Source organism: Neltuma alba, unplaced genomic scaffold (assembly GCF_004799145.2).
Source record: "Neltuma alba isolate B1F8T4 unplaced genomic scaffold, ASM479914v2 tig00007051_pilon, whole genome shotgun sequence".
Classification (NCBI taxonomy): domain Eukaryota; kingdom Viridiplantae; phylum Streptophyta; class Magnoliopsida; order Fabales; family Fabaceae; genus Neltuma; species Neltuma alba.
In genome coordinates, this window is record NW_021634658.1 from 2,792 (window position 1) to 8,693 (window position 5,902).

Genomic DNA, 5,902 nt, shown 5'->3' on the forward strand with positions numbered 1-5,902 from the left:
TCATGAAGAAAATCTGTCTGATTTCTTTCCCTTTCGCCAAACTACCATGTTTTAATTAAAAAATAATTCAATCACGATTTCAATTTATTTACCCTTTCTTTGTTATTCAAGAAAATCATTGTTTTTACGCTATTCATTAATTTTTTATATCACGCCGACATACTTTTTCATTTCATATAAATTTATTGTCATACTTAAAATATTTTAACCATTTATATAGATGATACATACCCATAGATTTCATAAATATTTAAAAATAATCAACCCCTTCTTCGTAAATGTTTGCTTTGTTGAACTGTAATTTTTTTTTCCAATCCATTGATGAGTTTAATTTTTGAAATACTGATCATATTCGACATTTCAAAATTTTAAACATAATTAACCACTGGTTAAAGAAAGAGATTCTGAACAAAATTAAATTGAAAAGGATGTAGATTTTAAAAAATAAAATAAATACAACAAGTTTCTCCACAAAATTGGCCACTGATTAGTGTATAGCAAATCCTGCCGTGTCTTCAACTGTGAAAAAGCAAAAACAGCTGTATTCTCTGTTTATCATTCATCGATTGCTAATTCACTGGCTTTGGCTGGCTTCTCAGTATACCATTGTCAACTAGAGGCTGCAGCTCATTTCTTACGAGTTTCTGCACCTTGCGATCTGATGATTCCACAAACGCAGAAATAACCTTACAGCTGCAAATCACAACCATAACAGCAAAAAAGATGTAATTAAGTCCTTCGCAGCCTGCCTAATTGGGTGAGATAATTTATCAAATAATAATATGAAGTTCCAACGAAGCCTACCTGTGACCACGTGCCCAAATCTCGCTCTTCCCTTTTAAGGCTTTGTCCCATAAGGTAGAAGCGAAACTGGGGCAATCCAAAACAAGTTTTCTAATGGTCCGACTGGAATGAAAATTCTCAAGGACATGTTCATCCTCTTCTGATTTTGGTGTTGCTGCAAGAGATGCGATTGCTTCATGAAGCGAACTTATCTTGTCATCCAAGACTGGGCGGAGTATGCCATCACAACCCCAAGTTGCAACCTGCATCATTCTCAGATCACAGAAAATAAGACTTCCAGGTGACAAAAAATCTATACAACTCACAAAATTGACGAATCACCGATACCATATTTACTACCTCGTAAATGACATCTTTGCCAAAATTTGATTGTATAAATTCTCCAGCATTCTCAATACATAGATCAATGAGACTCTGCATGGTAGTCATTTACCCAATCAAAATGTAAATCATGATTCGACATCAAAAAGAAGGGGACGATTTATTTAAGAAAATAAGAAAAGAGGGAAATATGACTATGAACAAGGATGAAAGAAAGGAAGGTAAAAATTATTAGAATGAAAGCTAAGGTACCCCACCCACCTCTGCAAGTCCACTCTTGATCAATAGTTCTTGCCTTCTAACAAGTGGATCCTTTTTCCCACTCTCAACTAGGTGAGAATCCTCCCCAGAAGTTTTATGTTTATCGGCTTCACCTTCCATGTCCGCCTCAGCGTCCTCGTCACTATGTTCTTCAACCTTAGAAGTTTTATCTTTATTGACTTCATCTGCTGTCACTTCCATGTCCTCCTCAGCCTCCTTGTCACAAGGTTCTTCAACCTTGGAAGTTTCATTCTGAGTGCCCACTTCTGAGCGATCCTGAATGAAATTCAACTGAAATGAGACTTCGCTTCTTTAGATCTCAGAAAACAAGAAATAGCATCATTACTGACCTTGACAAGAAGTGATGGTATATATGAATTCAAGGAAGCAAGGTCATCAGGACTGAATAGCGGGAACAATTAGGATGAAGCAATTGGAGTAAAACACACCGCCCAGTCTGAAAAAAATCACAAATAAAACACAAAAGGAGTTAGGAGTTATAAAGCCAGAAAGCATTAAGAGCCAAATCATAAGAAGCAAACAGTATATGATCCGTCCACGTTATTTTGGGGAGGGTTAGTCCCTATCACTTGATAAAAGATATATTATGTCTTTTATAAGCATTAAAGTTAAAGAGAAAAAGACCATAGAAGACACCTTATCCAAAACAAGCTCCTTTAAAAATCTTTGAAGCTCAGAAATGATAGCCTGTAACGAAAAAATTTTTAAACCTTAATATGAGATGGACATTCTTTAGATATACTCAATAAAGAGAAAAGCAGCACAAGAAGCAACCTTTGTTATCAGTTTGGTGTCATCAACAACTGAAATTATGCAGACTAGCACCTGAAAGTATAACGATAACCCATGGTAATTTAATTTAAGCATATTCAAATTTAGTCAGGTCATAACTGGTCATTTCCCTTAAAAATTGACCATTTCAAAAACAATATTGACAACAAGTAATTTAATGATGCTATTATATGAATATGACAAGCTATGCCTTGGCTACAAAACATAAACCCTAAGTCACATTCCTTACCATGCATCCATATTTGTGATAAGCTATTTTGTCTATGTGGCCTTTCATTCCTTTGATAATCTTCTTCCTTTCCTAAAATGGAAAGTCAAAAGAACAATCACATGTAAGAATAAAGTCATCAAAAGGCACCGAGTTTAATTGACTGTGCAGGACACTGCTAAACAAATACCTTGGCACTCCCATGCTTTACACAAAGAATCCCAAGTTTGGCCCCATCCCTTGTACCAATCATTCTAACCAGGAGCGGACTGGACAGTTGTTCTATTATATCTCTGACAGAGGACTTTTCACAAATTTACTTTAGATAACAGGAGAGATACGGCCACAGCCAAATTTCTTAGTCATGATACAAAACATGCAGAGTTAATAAGGGAAGGGTAGAGAAGAACCTGATCAGCGATGCTTAAATATTCCGTCAATAGTTTGTGTATTATTGAGTGGTCAACTATTCCTTTCTCTAAAATTGGTTGGATCACTGATGTCATATGTCGCAAAACTGAAACTTTCTGAAGTCCTAACTTGGAAATTACATCTACTAACCTGATATGAAGTTAAAAGTCATGAACTGATTGGAGCATTAGAGAAAGATAAAAACTATTATTGGAAAAAAGGAAAAGCAATTAATATTGACTAAGGATACAGAGCTTCTAAAGGCCAAATGTAATTGATCAATCCAATCAAACTCAATGAAATAGAGCACGTATGTGCGAGACATCAAGAAAAACACAAGAAATGTTTCATCTTTGTTATGTGCAGAGGATGGATTTGACGTTTTGCAGGCAATATAGTTTCCAAGAGAGCAACCAACCAACTATATATTCCATATCCCGGTAGTTATTTCTCCTCAATATGCTGGTACTTTTAAAAATAATTGATGATAAATGAGAAACTTAAGAGAGGTTATTAATGAAAATCTTCTATAACTGCTACAGGTTCTAAGCGCTGAACTTTTACCTGCCTTCCTTCAAGGAGACAAGGTCCTTAAATAACTGAAGCTCTGTAGAACATAATTCCAATAGAAGCTCTTGCTTTTGGGCCGCATTGGCTAATTCATAAGCATGCTCAACAACTGTGTAACATGGAAAAGCACAAGAATTATTGTACGGAGGTTGCATTTCGCAAGATGCTGTCAACATGCATTTTTGACAATTTATATCTTATGAATAAAATTTCAGCAGAAAGCTAAGTTGCATGAGGGGAAAAATCATTGGTTTTTATTTACTATTTGTTTCTCATTCTTTTAGACCCTTTCCCATCCTCAGAGTTGTTACAAATTTACAAGTCCATATATTGCCATACACAATAAAAATCAGATGGCAAAGTGCTCCATTGAATCATCACAGGCTCTGAAAAATATCTCTACCAAATACATCAGAAGCCAAAAAGACATATTGTACATACCAACTGATCCAACCATGTGACGAAGAAGAGAAGCAACATGCCCATGAAGAGAGGAGATAAAGCCTGCAAGCTGTTTCTTCGAAGCTGAAAGACAAGGGTGCCAGGTTAGAATAAAAAATGACATAAAACAAGATTATATGACAAGTTATGAAGCAAAATTTGAATATTAAATATATTAAAATTTTCAAGTTGATAATTACCATGGTCCAGCATCTTTTTTACTAAGTGAACCGCATATGCGTTGTATGAAAGAGTTATAAAATGCGGACAAAGCTCTTCAAATACTGCATCTCTTTCAGCTTGTGAACAATGCTTAACACATGTCTGTTGATGAGGAAAGAAACAGTTAAAACTACAAGTAGTTTAGAATAACATAAAAATTGATATTAGGATGCCTTGGACTGAAAAAGAAAATATATACCTGAAGAACACGAGAAGACACATGAGACCCAGCAATCTCAGGAATTTTCCCCTTCATCTTTTGCAAAGCTTCTGTCACCAGCCTTCTCAGACAATACAAGTAAAGCAAAACGAGAGACAACAGAAGGTGGGGGGAAAAGTTAACTTTCAGCATGCTTCGGCCTTCGAAGTAACCATCAGGTTATTAAAATTAGTTTAAAGGAACATACTTAGCCTTATCCTCTTTAGCAATATCACGGCGTCTCATTTTCTCCCACAGACGTGCTAGCTCCTGCTCAAATTAGTGTATTTCGTGATGAGTAGCATGTCTAGCAATGCTACTAAAATGAATATCGCGTACATAAAACTCACTTGTTCAAGTGTGTAATGCCGCTTTCTTTTCTTCTTTCTAGCCTCTGCAAGTTCCTGCAATGACACAATTGATGCAACTAATCGAAGTAAGTGATCTCCAACTGGTTGGCCAACTAATTTCAAACACAATAAATCATCCGAAGTTGCCACCTAACCCTTAAAAAATACTTTTTACAAAATCCATACTAGCTGTTTTCCAGCCGATGAACAGACACCGAAAATTACCTTCTCTAATAATCAATTCCAAGACTTTGGTAGCATAAACAAATATACTCACTCACGCATAAGTCATGACTAACGTAGATAATCGCAAATAAAAATGCCTGCGGCATATTTTAGCATCACAAGTTCCTCCAGATTGTTATAAATTAACTATAAGTAAATGACGAAACCTTGGCGTGCAATCGACGTTCTCGAGCTGTAACCGGAGCTTTCTTCTCTTTACCATCTGTAACATTGTGTCCCTTTTTAATGAATTTCGTGGGCTTCCCAGAGGCCTTGTTCTTTGAAGGGAAGGCAGGTTTTGAGGCAGCAAGCTTGGGCACCTTCGAAGGAGATGGTTTGTCTGCTTCGGTGTTAGAACCTGGAATTCGCTTTCTCTTTTTGGTCTTGTCGACCTGTTGCTTCTTCGCCGCCATGGATGCCGATCGAAGCCCCAGCGCTTCTGTTCTTTTCGGCGTCCCACTGAGACTTCGCCACTGCGGTGAGGTTTATTAGGGGTTTTGGGATTAAGTTCAGGAACACTGCATTATTCTTTCTCTTTATTCAAGAAAAAACCAAAAACAAAACTAACTTCCATCTCATTTTAAAATTTTAATTTATCGAAACCAAAAAAAAAATCTAATTTAGTCTTGTTGAAATAATTTTTAGTAAAAATTGACCGCATTAGAACCAATCTGTGCAACACAGTAATAATTTTATTTTTTTTGCCGGAATTACAAGTTATGTATCATTGTGATCTTCTTCCTTTACCAAAGCAATTATTAAATATATAATTTAATTCCATTTTATTATTTAAAATTTATTTTTTAAAAAACTGTCCTTGTTATTACACATTTGAAAGAAATCTCTATCAATGAGTAATTTATAATATAAATAATTAATAATTAAAGGATTATTAAAAAACAACACATTTTTTTATAAATATGGGTATTTGGGACACCTGAAATCATTTAAAAAATTGTTTTTACATGAGCCAATACAAAACTCATCTGATATATTTACTTCGTATATTATAAAAATATTTTTAAAATAACAATTCGGTTTTTACTCAAACACCCCCTAAAATGTTGCTAGAATTAA

General features: G+C 35.2%; 1 pseudogene; it reads right to left on the reverse strand.

Moving 5' to 3' along the window:
• Window positions 1-354: 354 nt before the first annotated feature.
• On the reverse strand, window positions 355-5,278 carry LOC114751720 (pumilio homolog 24-like; annotated as a pseudogene).
• Between the last annotated feature and the right edge of the window lie 624 nt (window positions 5,279-5,902).